Source organism: Schistocerca nitens, chromosome 9, assembly GCF_023898315.1.
Source record: "Schistocerca nitens isolate TAMUIC-IGC-003100 chromosome 9, iqSchNite1.1, whole genome shotgun sequence".
In the NCBI taxonomy this organism is placed as follows: Eukaryota; Metazoa; Arthropoda; class Insecta; order Orthoptera; family Acrididae; genus Schistocerca; species Schistocerca nitens.
The window spans coordinates 373,441,071-373,466,439 of NC_064622.1; the positions used below are offsets into that span (position 1 = coordinate 373,441,071).

Consider the following 25,369-nt stretch of genomic DNA (forward strand, 5'->3'; position numbering starts at 1 on the left):
AACGGACACTGCCGGTGAAACAAACCCAAGACAGCATCGAGCAGTGTTGAATGTGTAGTGGACTGACAAGGCAGCCAGTCCACAGTGACGGGTAACCGAAAGGCACGCGTACACACACGCCGACTGGCGTTAAGTCTGAAACAGGATACGTGATGAAAGCTATAAAGAAAAGAACGGAGCTTCTCGTATACTTAACTTTAATTCATTGTGGTACATTTCTCTTGATAATACAAGTGAGACTCTCTCCAGATATGGTTAATGGCGCCTTGCTAGGTCGTAGCCATGGACTTAGCTGAAGGCTATTCTAACTGTCTCTCGACAAATGAGAGAAAGGCTTCGTACGTGTAGTCGCTAGCAATGTCGTCCGTACAACTGGGGCGAGTGCTAGTGAGTCTCTCTAGACCTGCCGTGTGGTGGCGCTCGGTCTACGATCACACAGTGGCGACACGCGGGTCCGACATGTACTAATAGACCGCGGCCGATTTAAAGCTACCACCTAGCAAGTGTGGTGTCTAGCGGTGACACCACAGAATGTACGCTTGAAGGCAAAGTCTTAAGTAGTCGTTACTGTTGTCAACAGCATGAGAATGGAACAAGTTTGTTTCCGAGCAAAACGCACTTGCATTTTCATATATTTTCAGTGCAATACAGGTACACTGCTAGATAATTGCTAAGGAACAACTGACACTTTCTAAGGAATAACTGCCAATTACTACGGAACAAACGACAGTGATAGTAAAAGCAAATATAGTGGGCGGGACGTGTTGACTACAACGAAGCCCATGCGCGAACGTTCTATGTGCATTCCACAGTTCATGCGGCAGTGTTTGACGAAGATTATTGTGGAACCGATTAGTGCGACATTTCGGGTGGTACGGTATCATGTCTGCAAGACATCATTTGAGTGCTTACGATCGTGGACGAGCATTTACTCGGTTCTAAGCTGATCGAAGTATCATGGCCACAGAAATGTGTCCAAAAGTGTCATATCGGGATTAAAAAAGGTCGCGGAAGGTGGAAATACTATACGAAACCATGCCGGTGTTCGCAGACGGACCACCACACCGCATGAGGATCGATACGTAGCCCAAGAGCCGAAAATGAACAGACATTTCATTTCTGGGCAGATCGCTGCAGACCTTGCAACCAACACCGGTAGACGTGTCTCTCCTAGAACCGTTTAGTGCTATTAAATCAGGCAGGTCTGTATGCTCGGAAGCCTGTCAAATGCATCCGACTTCAACCACGCCATCGCTGAGAAACAGTTCGTTGTTTTGGGGAGCGTGCTGGTTGGGGTCAGCAAACAACGGTCCACAGTGATGTTCTCCGACGGGTCCCGCGTCACTGTGGCAAGTGATTCACCAGTTAGTCTGGAGAGAGAGGGAACACTTTACACACCACAGAATGTTCACGAACCTCATCCGTGGACTTCCATTACCCACCTTGATATGCCGATAGGATGGTACTAATACGTGATACCACAATTACATACAAGTACTCAGAATTGGGGATAATCTGTTACAAAAATACTTAACACCCACGCACAGAATGAGATTGATCTTTCCTATAAGCATGATACCAGACATATAAGGGAGCTAGTTAACGACTTACATGAGAAATAATGGAAGTACTGTATTACCACACTCTCACACAATTTAAGACGCTACCCCAATTCATGCTTTCAGGAACAGATTGCTCTGTACCAAACTGCACTGGACATGCCACTCTTTCTGTGTTCGCACAGCACACTCCTCTTATCGGTCACACACTGGACCATGTCCACCCATGTGTCCAGTCGAATCATGCATGCTCGGCTGCTTGGTGGTATTCCAGTGTTCCCCCTCGTGTTACTCGCTTGGGTATTTGTTCTTCGTCCAATAAAGTCTGAGTTATAACTTTTAACCTCTTGTTCACTAATCTTCCATAAAATTTGTATACTTTCTACAATAAACTAATTCCTTTATACACTACTGGCAATTAAAATTGCTATACCAAGAAGAAATGCAGATAACAAACGGGTATTCATTGGACAAATATATTATATTAGAACTGACATGTGATTACATTTTCACGCAGTTTGGGTGCATAGATCCTGAGAAATCAGTACCCAGAACAACCACCTCTGGCCGTAATCACGGCCTTGATACGCCCGGGCATTGAGTCAAACAGAGCTAGGATGGCGTGTACAGGTACAGCTGCCCATGCAGCTTCACTACGATACCACAGTTTATCAAGAGTAGTGACTGGCGTATTGTGGCGAGCCAGTTGCTCGGCCACCATTGACCAGACGTTTTCAGTTGGTGAGAGATCTGGAGAATGTGCTGGCCAGGGCAGCAACTGAACATTTTCTGTACCCAGAAAGGACCGCACAGGACCTGCAACATGCGGTCATCCATTATCGTGCTGAAATATAGGGTTTCGCAGGGATCGAATGAAGGGTAGAGCCACGGGTCATAACACATCTGAAATGTAACGTCCACTGTTCAAAGTGCCGTCAATGCGAATAAGAGGTGACCGAGACATGTAACCAATGGCACCCCATACCATCAAGCCGGGTGATACGGCAGTATGGCGATGACGAATACACGCTTCCAATGTGCGCTCACTTCGATGCCAAACACGGATGCGACCATCATGATGCTGTAAACAGAACCTGGAGTCATCCGAAAAAACGACGTTGTGCCATTCGTGCACCCAGATTCGTCGTTGAATACACAATCGCGGGCGCTCCTGTCTGTGATGCAAGCTGATAGTCCATGCTGCTGCAAACGTCGTTGAACTGTTGGTGCAGATGGTTGTTGTCTTGCAAACGTCCCCATCTGTTGACTCAGGGATCGAGACGTGGCTGCACGAGACGGTACAGCCATGCGGATAAGATGCCTGTCATATCGACTGATAGTGATACGAGGCCGTTGGAATTCAGTACGGCAATCCGTATTACCCTCCTGAACCCACCGATTACATATTATGCTAACAGTCATTGGATTTCGATCAACGCGAGCATCAATGTCGCGATACGATAAACCGCAATCGCGATAGGCTACAATCCGACCTTGATCAAAGTCGAAAACGGTACGCATTTCTCCTCCTTACACGAGGCATCACAACAACGTTTCACCAGGCAACGCCGGTCAACTGCTGTTTGTGTATGAGAAATCGGTTGTAAACTTTCCTCATGTCAGCACGTTGTAGGTGCCGCCACCGGTCGCCAACCTTGTGTGAATGCTCTGAAGAGCTAATCATTTGCATATCACAGCATTTTCTTCCTGTCGTTTAAATTTCGAGTCTGTAGCACGTCATCTTCGTGGTATAGCAATTTTAATGGCCGCCGGCCGAAGTGGCCGTGCGGTTAAAGGCGCTGCAGTCTGGACCCGCAAGACCGCTACGGTCGCAGGTTCGAATCCTGCCTCGGGCATGGATGTTTGTGATGTCCTTAGGTTAGTTAGGTTTAACTAGTTCTAAGTTCTAGGGGACTAATGACCTCAGCAGTTGAGTCCCATAGTGCTCAGAGACATTAGCCAATTTTAATGGCCAGTAGTGTATTTTTCGCAATTATGATTGTCTCTCTTTTTGAAAAGTGATATTACCTTTGCTTGTGGAATAGCTCCTCCTCAGCAGTATATACTAAATAAATGTATAACTTTTTAAAACATTTCTCGTGGAGGATATCAAAGGCATAACTACAATGCTTCAGAAATGGATTAAAAACAGTCTTGATCGCAATAAAATATTTATTTGGAATAGTAACCAGTTTCAGTCAGAAATTGACCATCTTCAGACCAATTATACCATGACTTCCACAGAGCCACGACATCTGCTCCGTTTCACTGCCACTGCCTACTGTCATGGTACAGTTGGTGTGAAGATGATCACCCTGTGACCGAAAACGTTGACCATCGCAAAAAATATTTTACTGAGAGCAAAACAGTTCTTAACACATTTTTAAATTAAATAAATATAATAAACTCTTTTGTGATGGGGTGCCTCGATATTTTAAACGTTTATGCCAACCATAACAGTAGCTTCTTTATTCTTTGTGGAGTTGACGTTTTATATTAATTCATCCATACATAAATCGTCTACACATTCAACTTCAGTTTAATCCTCTTTATGTGTGAAGCGTGATACTTCATACCACAAGTTTTTGCAATGTTCTAGCAGTTAGAACATACTGCGGACAAATACGCGGAAAGAGCCAATGTTATTTAATTACCCGATTGGCGACCGCTGAAAACAGTTACAACTACGGCTGTTGCATATCGTATGTGTTCGTTACTGAGTAACGAATATTCTACGAGATTCAAAGTACCGTTCCGTTGCTCCCTGAAACGTCTCGTTGCTACCACTTTTATTCACCGGATACGATTCGCGCTAGACCTGGACTATGCCATTAGATTCCGTATTCCTCCAATTTGTTACCCTCAGCAGACGCTGAGTAACGGAAACATTTCATTACTCGCTGGACTTCTTTCCCACAGGTCCGTGCCAATCGATAGTGATGACTGAGTCTCCATGTGCAGCGTGTACGCTTCACTGGTGCTGTTAACATACCATAATTTTAGATACATCAAAAAAAGTTTTGCATTACCCCGGTTCCCAGAACTCCTGAAGATAGACGTTTCCTGTGGATATTGTATCACAGACACAGTCCCCCCTCCCCCAAAGATGCAAACAACCACGCATGAGCAGCGCCTATTAGACGCAAGGGGTCCGACAGGCGATCAGTTAAAGTCATTTCACTAGGAGGGAGCTACACGGCTCTTGTCGTCTGTAGTTCAACCATGCTTAGACGGTCAATAACGCGGTTCGATCTCGTCCGCATTGTTACTTTGTGCCAGGATATGCTCTCAACAAGTGTCCAGGCGTCTCGGAGTGAACCAAAGTGATGATGTTCGGACATGGAGGAGATACAGAGAGACAGCAACAGTCAATGATATGCCTCGCTCAGGCCGCCCAAGAACTACTGCTGCAGTGGATGACCGCTACCTACGGATTATGGCTCGGAGGAACCCTGACAGCAACGCCACCAAGTTGAATAATGCATTTCGTGGAGCCAAAGGACGTCACGTTACGACTAAAACTGTGCGCAGTAGGCTGCATGATGCACAACTTCACTCCCGACGTCCATGGCGAGGTCCATCTTTGCAATCACGACACTGCAGCGCGGTACAGAGGGCCCAACTACATACCGAATGGACCGCTTAACCGATGAGTGTCACACCTGCCTTCAACCAGACAATCGTCGGAGAAGTTTTTGGAGGCATCCCGGTCAGGTTGAACACCTTATACACACTGTCCGGCGAGTGCAGCAAGATGGAGTTTCCCTGGTGTTTTGGGGTGGCATTATGTGGGGCCCACGTACGCTGCTGGTGGTCATGGGAGGCGCCGTAATGGCTGTACAATAAGTGAATGCCATCTTCCGATCGATAGTGCAACCATATCGGCAGCATATTGGCGAGGCATTCGTCTTCATGGACGACAATTCGCTCCCCCATCGTGCGCATCTTGTGAATGACTTCCTTCAGGATAACGACATCGCTCGACTAGAGTGGCCAGCATGTTCTCCAGACATGAACCCTATCGAACACGCGTGGGATAGGTTGGAAACAGCTGTTTATGGACGACGTGACCCATCGACCTACGCCGAATCGCCGTTGAGGATAGGAACGATCTGGACCAACAATGCCTTGATGAACTTGTGGATATTTTGCGACGACGAATACAGGCATGCATCAATGCAAGAGGACGTGCTCCTTAGTATTAGAAGTGCTGGTGTTTACATCAATCTGGACAATCTCTTCTGAAGGTCTCGCTGTACGGTGGTACAACAATGTTTTGTTTTCTTGTGCAATAAAAAGGGCGGAAATGATGTGTATGTTGATCACTATTCCAATTTTCTGTGTATTTCCGGAACTCTCTGAACCGAGGTGATGCAAAACTTTTTTTGATATGTGTATTTACCTGATGATGCTGGAACGGTTAATGATTTTGACTGCGCCATCACACGTAATAGCGTGATAAGCTTAATGCAACACGTTTTTACTCAGGTCTGAACCAAACTCAAAACTCCGTCCCAACAGGTCTCGGAATACCCAAGAGTAATAGCCGACGGCCATGTCATCCTCAACCTATAGGCGTCACTTGATGCGGTTATGGAGGGGCATGTAATCAAGACACCACTCTCCCGGCAGTTGGCATTTTTTCATGACCGGAGCCGCTACTTCTCATTCAAGTAGCTCCTCAATTTGCCTCACAAGGGCTGAGTGCACCTCGCTTGCTAACAGCCCTCTGCAGACCGGATGGTCAGCTATCAGAGTGCTTATATGGATATGGTGTCTGTCTTTCGGACGTCCGAAAGAACAGAAGCCATATCCATATAACTATATAGTTCTGGCAACACTGGCCATGACCTTCTTCTTCAGTGTGGGTGCACATATATTCCCCGAACTCTTACGGGACTTCGTAAGAATGTCTTCAAAGAGTAGTGAGTGTGTTGGGGTGAGACACTACGAATGTAGTGTGTGGACATACAAGGTGAGAATGTGGGTCTCGCGGGAGGTGTGCGCGAGATAGTCCCTACAGTCGCGCCATCCTCTGTGCCGTCGGTGGCTTAGATGAATAGAGCGTCTGCCATGTAAGCAGGAGATCCCGGGTTCGAGTCCCAGTCGGGGCACACATTTTCACCTATCCCCGTTGATATATATCAACGCCCGTTAGCAGCTAAAGGTATTAATATAATCCTAATTTCGTGTCAGAGTACTAGCCAAACCCGGTCGTGCTTACCTTCGGTGACAAGGCCGTTGGCGAAGATGGTCATTACCGATCGAAATTGATAACCTGTTTACAAACAAACACTGTCATGTAAGACTGGAATTATAATAAGTCACTGCTAAAATAGAGAAGCGAATGCGTTTTCTCGTTAGCCATGTTTTCTTTCCTCGCATATAATTCCTGTCCGATTCGGGCGGAGACACAAGTATTCGTAACCCTCCATTTCCTTCTTAAGGCGCGTTAGAGATTTCGGTGTATGGCTAGTCTCCTGCTTTTTCTTAGCCGATAGCGCTGAACGGGGGTTTGAACAGGGCTACGGGTAGTGGCTGGAAAACAGCTGCAGCCGTCCAACAGCTGTATAACACTTCGCCGTGCTTCTGTCTTGCTACTGCAGATGCCAGCCGAAGTACGCCTAGAACAGCTGTGTCTGCCTGTAGTACCCTACCTGAGGCAGTGGCGTTGCGATTCGATATGGAAGTATTTTACAGCTTCTAGTAGAGCCCTGTGAATGTTCACCAATATGTCGAAGGAAAAAATGTATTCAGGAAAAAGGTCCCACTCAAATGACACATTCATAAGCACTGTTGATTATATCCGCAACTTGACAGATCAACAAAAAAAGTATTTCTATGTAATGTCAACGTCAGTAATGGCGATCAGTAACGAACAAGAAATTCTTTGTAACGTGTATGTCTATCGACAACACGGAATACATAGTGTATAGAATTTTGTTGTTACTTTTAAAATCCTAGTCACAACCATAAAATATCTATGAAGATGGGTCGCGAGTGATTTAAACCGGAACGTCGGTGTTAAAATAACTGCAGGAATGATACCATTCCTTGGGCATTCAACCACGAAGCACACAAAAGCCTTCTTCAACCAGTTATTCAGTCCTGCTTGTCAGTATTGGACCATTACCAGATCCAGTTATTACAGGAGTTCCAAAACAGAACGGCGCGTTTCTCCTAAGGTTCGTTTAATAAGAGCGATACCGCCACAGAGAAGTTCATCCAACACCAGTGGTTGGCGCTACGAGGCAGGAATTGTGCGTCACGAAAATACAGAACACTCTTCTTATTGGTTACATATTTGACCACGGCTACCCATGTGTCCTGTCAAATCGGGCCTGATCGGCTGCTCCAGGGTTTCCCCTCCTGTTACCCGCTCGAGTATTTGTTTTTCGCCCAATAAAGTCTCAGCTATAATTTTTAGCTTCTTGTTCGTTAATAAAATGGCTCTGAGCACTATGGGACTTAACTGCTGCGGTCATCAGTCCCCTAGAACTTAGAACTACTTAAACCTAACCAACCTAAGGACATCACACACATCCACGCCCGAGGCAGGACTCGAACCTGCGACCGTAGCGGTCGCGCGGTTCCAGACTGTAGCGCCTGGAACCGCTCGGCCACAACGGCCGGCGTTCGTTAATACTCCATAAACTTTGTATGCTTTGTTCTGCACAGAATATGGATCGCGTTACAGCAGTTGCGAGACATGCTTTCCTCTAAACAGCTAGCGTGTGATGATCGGCACCAGACAGCGTCTGGAGCTGACTTCCTGTAACGAATCCCCAGAATCTCAGTTTACCACCCTCAACTACTTTAAAAACTCTGCACGAAGGGGATGACTCGATGCTATTGCCAATGTAATGGGCGAGAACTGCTTCCAAATTCAAGAAAAAGCATCGGAAATCACATCTAACTTCCCTCCTTTTGTGTGCAAGACACATTTTTATACAAGATGTTGTACTGGGATGAAGCGGTGTCTTCATGAATGGTCGGTCAACCTTACACGCCGAGAATTCTGTCCAGAGTGATGCAGTACTATTCGTGAAACCAAATTTTTACGGCGAACACAACCAACTCTCCAACGGTGATAGGACGGTTCCGCAGCGTCTGCCTCTTTGACGTACGCGCAGAAAGGCAAAAATGTGCTAAATTATTTTCTGGGGGGCCGTCGGGCGACCGCAGCGTTCACTGACCACAGGCGGTGCTGACGCTTACCCATCATTCAGTAGCCGCAAAGCGAGAGACCTCGCAACCTCGCAACTTCCGCGAAACTGCCTGTATCCCCAGAAGACGCCCTCTTGACCTAATGAGATTCACAGTCTGTCTTTTGCTGACAAAAGACGCCGCAGAGATGTTTCTGGCGTCACACTTCTCCAGCGTGGGTAGTCTGAATTTATAAACGCGCTGCTCCAGTATCTTCACTAAAATAACCCCAAATTAGCGACAGGTATGAATCATAATCACAAAGTAATATATGGAAGGAGTGGCTCCGAATACAGAAAAGTCAAAACAACATTCGGTAAAATTAAAAGCAATGATGATAATATTAAGAGTGCCGTGGGAATTTCACTGTGCGGCGGAGGAAGCGGATAGGTGGAAAGAGTGCATTGAGGCCGCTGTGAAGGGGACGACTCATGTGATGACGTCAGAGCACGAGTCGATACAGAAGAGATAGTGTAAGTAGGCTGTTTAGGTTTTTATGTTGGTAACGCCACGTAGTGCTCTGTATGAAAATCACTGACTGCGCTGTGTGCAGTCTGTGGACTCATTGTTGGAATATTCGCTAGTGTAGTGTTGGGCAGCTGGTTGTGAACAGCGCGTAGCGTTGGGCAGTTGGAGGTGAGCCGCCAGCAGTGGTGGATGTGGGGAGAGAGATTCCAGAGTTTTGTGAGGTTACTATGAGCGGACGATCTGGACGTGTGTTTAATTGGATATATATATATATATATATATATATATATATATATATATATATATATATATATATATATATATATATATCAAATTAAACACACGTCCAGATCGTCCGCTCATAGTAACCTCACAAAACTCTGGAATCTCTCTCCCCACATCCACCACTGCTGGCGGCTGAACACTATTAAGGTAAATACACTGTCTGTTCTCTATCAAAATCTTTCATTTGCTAACTATGTCTATCAGTAGTTAATGCCTTCAGTAATTAGAATCTTTTATTTAGCTGGAAGTATTGGCGCTCACTGTATTGCAGTAGTTCGAGTAACGAAGATTTTTGTGAGGTAATTAGTTTCATGAAAGTTATACGTTATTGTTAGTTAGGGCTATTCTTTTGTAGGGATTGTTGAAAGATTGCGTTGCACTAAAATATTGTGCGTAAGTTTAGTGATGATCAGAATAAGTAAAGAGAAAACGGTCTGAGTACGTTGAGTTTTGTTCAGCTGTTTGAAAATCGAATAACGTAAGAGTTTTTCCAGCACTGTCATTTTTTACAAACAAAGGGCAAGTTTCAATAGGAGATTCCGTATTAGAATCAGAATTTGAAAGTATTTTGGAAGACTTCAGGTCAACTAAGGCAGAAGGCATAGATTAAATTCCATCAGAATTTCTAAAATCATAGTGGTAGATAAACGGCTATTCACGTCGGCGTATACAATCTATGAGTCTGGCGAAATACCATCTGGCTTTTGGAAAAAACATCATCCACGCTATTCCGGGGATAGTAAGAGCCGGAGACAAGTGCGAGAATTATTGCACAATCAGCTTAACAGCTCACGCATCAAAGTTACTGAGGAGAATAATATACAGAAGAATGGGAAAGAAAACTGAGGATGTGTTAGATGACGATCAGTGTGGCTTTACGAAAGGCAAAGGCACCGGAGGCGTCATGACGTTGCGGTTGATTATATAGTAACACTAAAGAAAAAGCAAGACACGTTCATAGGATTTGTCGACCTGGAAAAGCCCTCGACCAAGTAAAATTATATAAGATGTTCGAAATTCTGTGAAAAATACGGGTTACGCTATAGGAAAACACGGACAATATACAGTAACAGCCATGATGGAACAATAAGAGTGGAAGACCAAGAACGAAATGCTCAGATGTAGTCTTTCGCCCCTGCTGTTCAGTGTATACGTTAAAGAAGCAATGCCGAAAATAAATGAAAGGTTCATGAATGGGATTAAAGTTCAAGGTGGAAAGATATCAATTACAAGATTCGGTGATGACATTGCTATAATTACAGAATCTGTTGAGTAGAATGAACAGTGTGATGAGTACGTAATACGGGTTGAGAGTAAATCGAAGAAAAAAGAAAGTCATGAGGAGTAGCATAAAGGAGAAACTTAACATCGTAATTGGGGATCACGAAGTAGACGAAGTTTAGGAATTCCGCTGCCTAGGCATCAAAATAACCCATGACGGTTGGAACAAAGAAGACATAAAAAGCAGACTAGCAATGGCAAAAAGGGCATGACTGATCAAGAGAAATCTACTAGTATCAAACATAGGCCTCCATTTGCGGAAGAAATTTCTGGGAACATACGTCTGGAGAACAGCATTGTATGGTAGTGAAACATGGACTGTGCGAAAACCGGAAAAGAGAATCAAAGCATTTGAGATGTGGTGGCACAAAAGAATATTGAAGATTAGATGGACTGATAGGGAAAGGAATGAGGACGTTGTTCGGAAAATAGGCGAGGAAAGGAATGTATGGAAAACACGGACAAGAAGAAGGAAAGGATGATAGACAACATGGAATAACTTCCACAGTCTAGAGGGAGCTGTAGAGGAAAATGGAGAGTGGAAAATAATTGAGGACGTATGTTGCATATGGTGCTCTGAGATGAAGAGGTTGGAACAGGAGAGGAATTCGTGGCCGGTCGCATCAAACAGAAGATCGTAGAACCGAAACGAAAAGTTAACAGTAATGCTTAGGGTACTTGAGAATTGCTGAAATAAATGTAACATTTTGTCGAAAAATACTTTTGCGTAAATGTTTGGGACTCGTATAGCAGGTGCTTTGTGCAGACAAATCTACTGCCTTCATATCAAAGTTTGCACAGGTGCTGTAAGCATGTGATGTATTAGGGACGTACGTTCGCACTTCCATCGTTCTTCAAACGAATGGCATAGGACAGGGAATGAGATATATTGGTACTATGCAGTGACTTGGTAAGTGCATACGTAGATATCAAATTGTGATGTTGGAGCAAGAGAACATACAGAAGAGGGCAGCTTGTATTGTGATGAATTTCTTCGACTTACAGTCGACTGTCACGTAAGTTTACATTTATTTCATTATTCTGCCATCAAGACCCCTAAGGTGCGTAATTTAATACAGTTTACAATTCGATTCTTCTATATATTAGGACATAGACTGAAAAAAATGCAAACCTATGTTACAGTACTTGGAGATTTAGAAAAAGCTTTTGGCAGTTTTGGCTGAAATACAATTTAAAAAATTCTGAATGTAACAGGGATAAAATATAGTGTGCGAAAAGTTACGTACAACTTGTACGAAAATCTGACTGCAGTTACAAGTGACAAAGGATATGAAAAGGGAGGTAATGGTCAAGAGCTGTAGTAATTGACAAATGCTGTAACTTATCTCCGAAGTCATTCAGTCTGTACATTGAGCAAGCTGTGAAACAAACCAAGGAGAAATTTCTAAAAGCAATTGAAGTTTAGGGAAAAGAAATAAAAAGTTTCACGTTTGCCTATGACTTTTAATTTTGAAACGGCGAAGGACTTGGAAGATCAACCGAACGGATTGGATGCTGTCTTGAAAGGAGGTTATAAGGTGAATATCAAGAAAATAGCGGTAATGGAATGCAGTTGAATTAAATCAGGCGATGCTGAGGGAATTGGACTAGCAAACAAGACGCAAATACTAGATGAATTTTGTTATGTGCACAGAAAAATAAATGACAATGGCTACAATAGAGAGGATATGTGATGCAGACTGACAATATCAAGAAAGGAATCTTGAAGAACAGATGAATTTAGTAAGGAGGAATATACCGGGTGATCAAAAAGTCAGTATAAATTTGAAAACTTAATAAATCACGGAATAATGTAGATATAGAGGTAAAAATTGACACACATGCTTGGAATGACATGGAGTTTTATTAGAACCAAAAAAAAAAAAACAAAGTATTGGTAGACGCGTGAAAGATCTCTTGCGCGCGTCGTCTGGTGATGATCGTGTGCTCAGCCGCCACTTTCGTCATGCTTGGCCTCCCAGGTCCCCAGACCTCAGTCGTGATCGACCGACATCCCTCGGGATGCTGAAAGACAACATCCAACGCCAATGCCACACCATGACTCCGGACATGCTTTACAGTGCTGTTCACAACATTATTCCTCGACTACAGCTACTGTTGAGGAATGATGGTGGACATATTGAGCATTTCCTGTAAAGAACATCATCTTTGCTTTGTCTTACTTTGTTATGCTAATTATTGCTATTCTGATCAGATGAAGCGCCATCTGTCGGAATTTTTTGAACTTTTGTATTTTTTTGGTTCTAATAAAACCCCATGCCATTCCAAGCATGCGTGTCAATTTTTACCTCTCTATCTACATTATTCCGTGATTTATTCAGTTTTCAAATTTATACTGACTTTTTAATCACCCGGTAAATGATGATGTTAGGAAGTCTTTCTGAAGGTATTCTTATGGAGTGTAGCCTTTGACGAAAATGGAACAGTTCATATGAGAACAGAAGATTTTCAAACATTGTGGTAAAGGAGAATGCTGAAGATAAGACTGGTAGATTGCGTAAGTAAAGGGGACGTACGGCATCAAATTGTGGGAAAAAGAAATGTGTGACACAACTTGGCTAAGAGAAGAGGACACATTCTGAGCCATTAAGGAATCGGGAATTTGGAAATGGAGGGAAAATCAAAGTCCAGGGCTTGAATGCCTTAAGCAGGTTCAAATGAAACTGCTTTTCAGTAGTAATGCGTAGATGCTATGATAGACTAGCACGAGGAGATGCATGAAACCAGTCTTAGGACTAAGGACCATAACAACGATATGGTTGAAGAAAGACGGCAGGTATTGCAGATAACATATTTACGAAATCTCAAGGTGAGGTGCGTGTAGGAAAATTCATATAAAAATGAAGTTTACGCAGTGATCTCACGGATAAGATCAGATAATGGGCAACATGTATACAGTTGCCACGCAACAATCGTGAGTGAAGGAGAAACAAAATTTGACGCCGTCTTCTGCCACGAACTTTGCGCTGATTTGCAGAGGACAGATATAGGTGTAGATAGGACTACGGTTAAAATACAAGGACTGAGACTGACCTGCGGCACAGGTTTCGCCCCGAACGCGAGTGGCGGAATTACACAACTGCCTCCAGCGCCACTGGCTGCCTCCCTCCCCGCGTCCCACGTGACACGTTGCTCTCTGCAATGAGACATCCGCTGTGAGGCGCCAGCGGTGGGCAGTAGCGACAGCGACTGGCACCTCACCAGCGGCGAGCTGCGGCTAGGATAACACCTGCTGCCGTGTCCCACAGACCCGCGGCCAGCTGCCAGAGGCGCTTCTCCCGTAAGTAAGCTCTGCACTACTTACCTACAAACATCGCACGCCCACAAATATCTACGCCGAAGCTACTGTAATATCATCATTATCATCGTCATCAAGGATTAGGCCTTTTGACTTGCTCCATATCAGAATTGTTCACACCTTCCCTTTTGGGGACGTCTGCCGTTTTTCTTTCTGGATTATGCAGCATTGCAGTTTTAGTTATCCTATTATTAGACATACGTTGCACATTGTCTTTGCAGTTTAGTCTGTATTTTTCAGTTATAACAGTAATGGGTTCTACATTTAGTTCTTGTCTAATGTGGTATTTCCTCTGTAGTTCAGTATTGGGTATCACGCTACAAAGAGGAAGGATTTCATCTCTTGATGATTCGATTAGTCGTAATTGATCTGATGCCAGAATCCAACATTCACTAACCATACAGCAGCATAGCAAGACGGTCACTTTAGAAAGTTTAATTAACGTCGTACGTTATGTTTCAATGTACGTTTTATGTTCCACAGAAATGTGTGACTGGTCACTTTTAGTTATACACCATCTGACTCGGAAAATGTAAAAGTGCAACATAGCTATTTAAACTCTGTTACTTGTTATTTGTTCACCTATAAAATTTTTGGCTCTTATGGGTTACTATCTTTGAAATGCTATTACTTTTGTTTTATCTGTCGATATTCTCAGTCTTTATTTAACAATATTTTCACTCTGCTTATGTTCTACAGTTTGAATCCTTTCTTTCGCGGTAATACTGCTAACCGGAGAGGCCGGTTTCGACTACTGGCCGGGTCGAAGATTTTCTCCGCTCGGGGCTGGGTGTTGTGTTGTCCTTATGTTCGTATCGTCATAACTGACATTCCACTGTTGAGACAGAAATATGGGCACATTTAGAAATTTAGAAAATTAAATAAAAACAACACCTTTAGTATTTTATCCATCTTCAGCAGCCAGTTGCATAAAGGAAATTTATCTTTCCCTCTTTCTGGCACTTGGTGCCCTACTTCAGAATGTTACACCCGTCGCAAATAATACAATAGATGTAACCTTATGATGAAAGGCATTAAATTTCTATACTGCAGCTGACTGCTTACCACTTTGTTTAAAAAAAAAACTATTCTTCAGCTTGTTTTATTATACGCTGACGATCAGCAAATAGAAGGGTCATGAAATTAAAATTATCGCTTTTTCATGTATCTTTTAGTACACTCAAACACTGTAATGATATCGTCAACAATATTAACAATGGAAATAATGAGGAACAGTGATGAATATTTTATGATCCCTTCATTAATATCGGCAGGTTCTGTTCTATTCTTTATAGTACGATTCCATATTTTATTATCCGTGTACTATGACTGAATCGACATAATCAGATATGCTGGAACTCCCATTTACGTCAGCGATTTCCGTAACATTTTCCGTTTTATCTTGTCAAGTGCCTTCTAAAAATCGATAAAAGCAGAAGTTAGTAATCTGAAGTCTCTTCTTTTCTCAATTGTGAGGGACAAAGTGAAAATAAATCAGAACACGAACTACCTTTTCTAAAACCATGTTGTACTTCGAATATAAGTGCTTCCACTATAAGTATTAATCTCTTGTTTATAATTTTAACTCACAATTTGTAAGAGGAATTTAGCAGACAGAGTGTGTGTTCATCTTCACTGTGAACCAGAATTCACCGATAAACTCTTAGAGGAGGTAGTCTGGAACAAAATAAGAAAAAATATCCAGTAAACATGGACTCTAAAGCGCATATATTAAGAGCTGTGAGCACTTGTTCAGTGGAAAAGGTGTGTTTCACAGTAGCGAAGATGGACAAGCGCACGTAGCTCTTAAGGTATGCAGTTTTGAATCCATGTTTACTTGTCGACTTTTTCATCTTTTAGTCCACATTCCCACCTCTGAAAGTTTGTCGATGGAGGTCTGGTTCACCATGCATATCTGACCAGGATGTACTGTTGTTGAAGACTGGCACACATGCCACTGCATACATTCGTACATGATAGAGTGATTTTTTTCCTGCAAATACTGTGCATGTGTGTGTCTCTGTGTGTTCGAGGTTGTAAGTTAACAGCTCTCCAAATGTTTTCCATTGGTAAATTTGGCTACAATAACGTTTATCCGCACCATAAGCTTAGTGCTAAAATTATTTAATTCAAGTCTGCTGCATTCGTGGATTCGGTAGGAGATAAGTGACGTTTTGGAGGGATTTGCAAGTAATGTGGAAACTAAGTTATGGAAACAAAGGTTTCGTTAAACAATAGTGTGTGATATTTTCTGTACTGGTAATCGCCAACTCTTTTATCTGTTCAGGTGCCGGCCGGGGTGGCCGAGCGGTTCTGGGCGCTACAGTCTGGAACCGAGCGACCGCTACGGTCGCAGGTTCGAATCCTGCCTCGGGCATGGATGTGTGTGCTGTCCTTAGGTTATTTAGGTTTAAGTAGTTCTACGTTCTAGGGGACTGATGACCTCAGACGTTAATCCCATAGTTCTCAGAGCCATCTGTTCAGGAAATTATTTGCAATGTTTTGATTCGACAGGATCACAATAAGAGTTTATCAAGATCACACAGAAAAATCAAGTGCATTGAAGAACAGTGATATTAATGCGTAAGATATTAACATCAATTTGTTAATTGCTTGTAGGAAATGGGGATATTGTCAGTCATCCCCTCTTTCCTAACCGAGTGTTCAGCCTTCAGGAAAGATAGTTAACCAAACTCATTACGGACTTTAGTCGCTGTCGTTCTTTCGTCAGCTATGAATATTTTGCACGTCTACAAAAATCAGTTTCCCCTTAAAAAAAAAAAAAAAAAATAAGTTTGTCATGCGACCTACCATGAAACAGGGACAGCGTTAGGATTACGAAGATTTCAGCACGTTCGAATCTACATGAACATTCAGCTGTGGAGAAGATCTGTCTCCGATGGATGACCGACACTCAGACACAGTCTCGTCTCCGTCTAAGGAAATTCCTAAAAAAATAAATAAATAAAATAAAATAAAAAAATTGCAGAACCCATTTCCAACATCGAAAGAGGAGCCTAAACCAGGAACTGAGTATGTCCCTGTGAGCAGGAAACTGACCAGAGATCAATTGTTTCGGGCTTCCAAGGTGAACCGAAACCGACAAAATTGCCTTGTCTGCGAAGCATATCCGAGAAAATGATCGGCTGTTTCTTTGGTTACACGGAAAATGTCGCGACCAAACTGTCGCACTTCAAGGCAACCTAGACTTCGTCTTAAGACGAAAAAACCAGCTTGACGCTGGTAAAGACCAAATTAAATTATCATGAAAATGTGATTGGTCGCGGTTTTGTAACCTTTCAACATAATATTAAATGTAATTTCTAATAACACGCGTAGCAGACTACAGCAGGCGGTGCTATTCTTCTAGACAGGAATCAAATTGTTAGCGTGTCTATATGCTACGTGCGAGCAGCCGCTTATTCCAGAAAGAGCCTCGGTCTCCGCATAAACATCGTTGTGCAGACGACTATTCCAACCTGGTCGCGACCATTTCAACAGAGGATCCAAGTGCTGAAGAGCAAGCAACAATTGGTTTGCCAAAAGTCATCCATGTTATCAGGAAAACCAACAGTAAATGTGTCATCAATCTTCTGAATGTCAATGCCACCTCTCACGCAAATCATCTCACAGTTGATTATTTGATAAGCTTTCCATAATTTGGACTACACGCAGGTAATAATGTATGGTTGAAATTTCCGCCATTTGACTGTGCGGTCAAATGGCGTAAATTTAATTCTAGCAATTCATTATTTGATGGAGAAAAACTTCGAATTAATGTCTCATTGCCAGTATTCACCTGATTTCTCGTCCAACGACTTCTTAGAATTTCTTCGATCGCGAAATTTGAAGACGAATGTGTTGACAAACAGTGAGACGATATGGATCAAAAATGTACTTTTTTCATTGTTGTTAACAGGCGGTAATAAAGTGGTGGCACAATAGCGAACAACAGATTGCTGCTGCGCAGTAATGTTCTTACTTTATCTTTCAGCTCTTATACGTGACATTTTTATTACTAAAGGCTATACTTTAACGTCCCGTTGAGGTCTATGTCATTGGCGAAGGGGTAATAGCTCAGTTTGAAAACATTCGCTACTACCGGTCTTTAATTTCCTGAGGCATATGACTCCAGCATTAATGGCCTGAAAATATTCCGCATGAATGAACAAAGAGCGCGATTTGACTACTGTTGATGAAATATGAGGTAGTGAGCGAACTTTCATATCGCAACTAAATACTTAAGGTATTTCAAAGGGCCGTAAATATGTGTTAAAGTAAGTACTCCATGCACCCTAATACAGAACAGACTCGCGCAATGCAGATCGGACTGCATTTTGTATGGCCTAATGCCTAATAACAAAAGAATGGGTTTTTGAAACGTTATCTCTCGAAATCTTCATGGCTACAACACGCGTTTCGAAGGAAAATTAGTAAATGTTTCCTCAGGTGAAGGGAGCTTTTAGTGCCGTGCATTGTTCTGAACGCATATCGTTCGTATTAAGTTGTGCTCGCACCTGCAAATACTCAATGGAAAGGGTAAACGAACGCTAGTGCCGCTGGCACTAATAGTTCGTAAGCTTAAGAATGATTTAGGGAGAACAAAACACCTTTGAGATTTCAAGTGAATTTCAACTGTTATTTCAAATAAATGTGGAAATTTGTGAACAATAGATACTAACCTGCACAATCAGACCACGCAGTTGAGAATATACCACGCATTCACGAGTGGGAAACTAAATGCCGGCCGCGGTGGTCTAGCGGTTCTAGGCGCTCAGTCCGGAACCGCGCGACTGCTACGGTCGCAGGTTCGAATCCTGCCTAGGGCATGGATGTGTGTGTTGTCTTTAGGTTAGTTAGGTTTAAGTAGTTCTAAGTTCTAGGGGACTGATGACCACAGATGTTAAGTCCCATAGTGCTCAAAGCCATTTTTGGAAACTAAATGAAATTTGGCGTGTATCCACCAATTATTTTATTAAAGACCGATAGTGATCCTTTCATAGAGAAAATCTCAATCGGAACAAAGAAAAATAACATTATTCACATAGCCACACAACTCCATCTGGAAAACCACCTAAAATTAATCACAGGGCAAGCATTCAACGTTCTCAACAAAATTATTGTAAGTAGCGGTTGAGCAATACCCATCTCAAATAATTCACAAGATAACAGGTCTCAAGTTTCAGTCAGTCATCGTCGGGCAACTCAGTGTAATCATCGTCTGCAAGTACGAGAGTAGCGAGGAAGGAAAAAGAGAAAGTCTAATTTGTCCGTACAAACAAAAGCCGTTGAACTCTGTCTAGCAACCTGACTGGTTGACAAGGCTCTGCAGTTAAAATATCTCTTGCAGATATGCTGCATAAGCAAAGATAAGATTGTGCCAGCAGACAAAACAATGGACAATGTAGATTCTGCATCATGCAAGTGCCTCGCAATTCGCTGAGTGAAATATGACATGAAAAACGTTTATAATAGACGACTTTTAAGTTAGACAATGAATGTGGTAGGAAATCAGCTGTGGTGTGTTGAGAGGAACTACTTCGTCATTCGCTACAAGTGTTTTAGGAGAATTACAGAAAGCAGAACAGAGACAAAAGGTGTGATGGAACGGGAATTCGAACTTTACTCCCACCTTCACATTTTTCAATGGGAGGGAAGTTTTGCTGTATTATTTGCGGGAATTCTTACATTGTTCTGTTGTACAAGAAGATAGATATGACGTGCGAGAGGCAAGGAGAGATCTCTGTAACTGATATGAAGCGCATTTAGAATTTCCCGACTCCTCAAAAAACGGCGGCGACCCTAAACACTCACGTTACGTGTGTGGGGCATTCCCTGAGGGTCCGCAGCTCGTGGTCGTGCGGTAGCGTTCTCGCTTCCCACGCCCGGGTTCCCGGGTTCGATTCCCGGCGGGGTCAGGGATTTTCTCTGCCTCGTGATGACTGGGTGTTGTGTGCTGTCCTTAGGTTAGTTAGGTTTAAGTAGTTCTAAGTTCTAGGGGACTGATGACCATAGCTGTTAAGTCCCATAGGGCTCAGAACCAACCATTCCCTGAGGCACCTAGACTGCTGTCGCGCTTAGTTAAACTGATACGGAAGTGAGGAGACGCAGGCAATATTGTTAAGAAGATCAGCTGTCATCTAAATGACTCGTGCATTCCTTTGTTGTCGAAGGCTTTCTCTTTAATGTAATTGCTATCCTGAACGGTATCACGAGTTCTGAAAAGCGATTCTTCAATTAATAAGTCTTTTACGGCCATCTGCTTCAACTGTAGGGTCACCGCTGATTCTTGCTGATTCCATGTGTGTTCTCTTACGTGCTTTATTGTTTCATTCTGTGCTTATCCCGGCGTCGGGTCTCGACCATGGGACGCTATACCTGTTTCTTCTTGCATCTTTTCTTTCTTCTTGTTCTCCGTTTTGCTTTTCCTTGCATCTTTCATCTCTCTGTTGTCTCTCGTTTCTCACTTGTTTTCTTCGTACCTTAATTTATTATTTTCTGCTGGACCTCTCTTTCACTTAGGTGTTGATTCTGCGCTGCACCTTTTGTAAGTAGTTTTCTTGTAACTTAGAGGCCGTCATTTCCTAAAGAAATTTTATCACTGCGTAAATTAAATTTTCAGCTTCGTATTTTCATTTATATGCTAAGTAACGTATTGTGCACGTATAGCCTTCAGCAGCAGATGATTCTAACATCTAGCTCCTTTTGCTTTAGCTGGAACGACAATAACCAACTTCAGTATATAATACAGTCCCGTCCTGGTACAACATCTTGACCAATGAGTTGGCAAGAGATGTATATGTATTTGGGGAATTTTCCAGTTTGGAAAACATATTTCTCTGGTGTTGTAAGAACCGCAACACTATACATGATGTTCTGGATATGTCCTATACTGTTAAGTGTTCCATCGAAGAACACCAACTACTTTTCTTCTAATCGATGTCGCAGTTGCAAATGACCATCGCCAACACTTCTGTGTTTGTACCAATAGCAATGTGTTACTGATGCACAGTATAATCTCCAATGTGGAGAGTAAAGACACAAAAACTGGCGAAGATTGAATCAGTTTGAAGTTACAAGACCAGAGTAAACTGCCAAAGAGCAGCTTCTAGGAAGTTACGTCGGGAATAGGGCATAGTCACGCATTTTGACAGAAAAAAATTCCTAACAGGGATTCCGTATCTAATGTCACAAGGAAGACAGCTATGCTTCTGGACACCGATGCTGCATCGTAAGACGTCGTGAAGCGTTTAAACCAAAGGTGCCACCGGGTCTATATTCACTTCCAACGGAACTCAAGCAAGTTGTACCATTAAGTTTCGTAGTTAGTGCCACTGGCTCAACAACGTATGGACTACCAAAATATGTAGCCATCATAGTAGGTGTTCAAATGTCTCACTACAATCACTGCATGAAAAATTCAGTACAGTTTGCGGATATCTCCAGAACAACAAAAACGGATCCAGGCAACTGTTGTACCACTGCCTTTTAACTTGGAATATGAAAGTTGCGGTTAAGCACACAGAGAGCTGTCACCGCAGCCTGATGAGAGCTGGCGCGGCTGACGCGGCTGAAGGCTCCTGCCCGTCACTAGAGAAGGCCAGTTGATACATGTCCAGCCTCGACAATGCTGCCAGGACTGCTATAACGTTGACGCTTCGAAGTAAGGAGGATGGACTGTCACAGTAGTTATCTGGATTACCATACATCTGGGCCTGGAACCACGCCACTCCCTTTGCGTACGTGAGTCAGAATGATACCCTGTCATAACAAAGATGGGACGAGCAGCCATAAATACCTCCCGTTTCAGCTATGCAGAGTCTGTCACCGCATGCAGACAGCTCCCAGAGGTACTATACGACGGTCGTCGACGTGATGTGTATGACCGTCCTACGTCTACGCCGGCTGGGTGGCCGAGCGGTTCTAGGCGCTACAGTCTGGAACCGCGCGGACGCTACGGTCGCAGGTTCGAATCCTGCTTCGGGCATGGATGTGTGTGATGTCCTTAGGTTAGTTAGGTTTAAGTAGTTCTAAGTTCTAGGGGACTGATGACCACAGATGTTAAGTCCCATAGCGCTCAGAGCCAGCCTACGTCTACCAGACGCCAGCTTGATGCCGCCGCGAAGTGCCTTCCAGCTGGGGGGACCATCTGCCGGTTGACTTCTACCGACTTCAGGACGCCTGCGAGGGAGTACACGATTCACAGTAGTGCCTGATGCCGGTGCTATACTCGCAAAGGCGCTGACGACATAACTTCATCTCTTCTGTCCCCTCCCTGGCGAGGCGACTCTGTGAGCTGACCGTCTCCTGCGACGTGCTGAGCGAAGCACACATCATCACTGGCGCCAGTCTGCTTCCATGGTCACTGATCGCAGCAACACATTTCCATTGCTGTACGCAGTGGACAAATGGTGTCTTCATTGCTTCAATGACTTAAAAGGGGTCGTCCAACTGGCTCTACGAACCTGCTACCCTGCCAATGCTCCCGTCTCGTCACCGTAACCTGAAGTATGATAAACAAACACTCCAGTTATCCTGCCCACGTTTACCAACATGCTGATGAGTTTTGTAATTCCGTTGTTCACTAGAATTGCTATCCAAGAGACGCTGTCTTGGCAGGAGCAATGTTTTGTAAGTCGTATGTTAAGCTTGTTCTGTCGTTGTTAAACAACTACGTACCTCCTCCTTGATGGTAACTACTATAAGCAGGTTAATGGAGTTCCAATGGGTTCGCCTCGGTCACCTGCTGTGGCGAGTTTCTATGTGGAGGAATTTGAAGGAATCCCACTAAAGACAGCGAACCACTTCTACAGATATGTAGACGCTACGTTGTGTGACAGAATGGCAGGAATTCTGTCGACGAATTCCTCGACTAACTACTGCTACTGCTACGGTCGCAGGTTCGAATCCTGCCTCGGGCATAGATGTGTGTGATGTCCTTAGGTTAGTTAGGTTTAAGTAGTTCTAAGTCTAGGGGACTGACGACCTCAGATGTTAAGTCCCATAGTGCTTAGAGCCATTTGAACCACTGAATCAATTAGACAGTCCGTGACCATGGTCTCGAGCGCTACACCGTACGTTGCAATGGAGTTGTTAACCTCTGTGGTAATGGCCATCACAATGGCGCATTGGCTTAAATGCCACCAAAAGTCATACCCTGGTTATCACAAACGACACAGATTCTGTAAGTCCAACTCTTCGACGAGCCAAACCAATGGACCGACCTAGTGCAATTTCCTGAAGGCATCCTTTACATGTTATTTACTTGACAACAAGTCCAAGATACTAGAAGCAGAACATCGCAGCAGCTCGGGATACTGTATCCCATGCTTAACGGAAAGTCTGATTCTCAGCGGCCTCGCAATCTCCAGAATGTTCGTGCACCTTAGAAGCACCCCCCTCCCCCCGCTCCTGTCAAAGTGACCCTGAGAGTTCATGTAAGGTTATGAACCTGGTTTCTCCCCTGAAATATACCCTCAGATACTGAACATGACTCATAAATAACGCAGTTGTCAAGTTTCACAGATAAAGCGCAAATAAAAGGGAAGGTTTATCGGAAGTAACATAGGAGAAATTTACATTAGCATATTGATTGCAAACCTCGTATTATTCCCAGTCAAAATATACGAAATTGTGTCCCATAGACTCAAATTGTACAGGAAAATATGTTTGTCATTTGTTACTGTCACTGCCTAAGAAACTGAAAAACTAGGAGCTTGTTTGGTGGTAGTAATAATTTACGATGATGTCTTCGGCGCCACATTTCTCGAAGCGCTACATTTACCTGAATTGCCGAAGAGTTCTTACGGAAGTTAATTTCAAGTGCTGCTTATTTATACAAGGTGATTCAGCTGTCCCTACCTAAGGATTTTATGCAATCCGGACCGCGTTCAAAGACCACATGAGAGATTTTCATATTCTCTCGTTTGCTACGCATTAGCTATTAGTCCAGTACAACAAATGCACAGAACCTCTTTGTAAGAAATTTAAGCATTTAGATTTTGTACTGGGATACATTTTCGCTGGAGGCCAAAGTTTTCAAATTATTTAAGAAAAACGCATTTGAAGTTTACTTTTGCAAGTTTTTCTTTAACAGTTCACAAACTATGGTGCATTTTTCTGGAGGGTTAACAGTTAATACATAGCGAGCAAGAGAATATGAAAATCTTGGACGTGGTATTTGATGACACATGGACTGCATAAAACCAATAAGTAGGGACAGCTGAATAGCACTGTGTATCGTAGCACCTGAAGAGATGATACTATAGGTGAACGGAGCACGTTTTTATGAAGAAATCTTAAGTATTTGAGTATAGAGCTACGTGCAGATGGCGGAGTTCGTGAACAAATGAAGAGATGCGACGTAATAAATTCGTGAGGACCGGACGTATGATAAATAAAGTACAATTTTCGAATAGTTATACTGAACATCTACATGTGCCCGATTAAACCGTCTAACCTGTCCTTTGAATCATCGTAAAAAGTATTCAGAAATAAACTTACACACTTTGAAACATGATCTTACTAGGGAGGGAAACTGTAAGTCACTTGAATTTACGGATGGTTAACTAAAAAACGGATACTCGCCACCACATGTTCGGATGAGATCGAAAGCGGAATGAAAGGCACAGCATTTTCCATGATAAGGCCGAATGCATAAGACAGTGTGAAAAGGACACAGTTCCACACAACAACAACGCACGCATTATTTCAAATCACGTGAATACAAACCGAATGCTCGATGCATGCTGCAACTCACTATTTGCTGAAAGTTGCTGTTCGAACGCACACAAACGTACAGGACAAATATGCTTAAACTGCACGAGGCGTACGACTGAAAAATACGTGCTCTTCACTCTGACTGACCGGCACTGGTAAAAGTTTCCACGTCTCCCTACGAGAGACCTGCCAATCCCTGTTGCAAAGATGTATCGTTCCAGCAGACAGAGTCGGTTGACTTATTTGTGGCGTGATTATGAAAGAGGCTCACGTTACAGCTGCCGTCTTTCAACCTGTCTTGGAATATGCCAGCGACGTGTGGGGAAACGCCGCTAGGACATACGAAAGGAGACTCCAAACCATAAGGAGTCCAGTCCATGAGCCGAGGAGGATTTTACACTTCCCGGCCAATTTCACAGCACGCTACTTGCATGAAGTCGCAGAGAAGCTGCCCCTCGAGGGAATTAACAAGAAAGCTGAGAAATTCTACAGGCAGACGAGGTGGTCCACGAACCCACTTATCCGGCAGCTT

General features: G+C 43.4%; 1 protein-coding gene across 3 annotated transcripts in view; it reads left to right on the plus strand.

The window, feature by feature from the left end:
- LOC126203898 (aquaporin AQPAe.a-like) overlaps nt 1-25,369 on the plus strand; it is a 420,935-nt gene that overhangs the window by 246,349 nt on the left and 149,217 nt on the right. The window contains exon 1 of one of the 3 annotated variants that reach the window (XM_049938285.1): nt 13,984-14,100. The exons of the other annotated variants lie outside the window; for them this stretch is intronic. The gene's annotated coding sequence lies outside the window, so the exon portion shown is untranslated. Of the gene's footprint in view, nt 1-13,983; nt 14,101-25,369 lie in introns of those variants that run through there. 3 annotated transcript variants of the gene reach the window in all.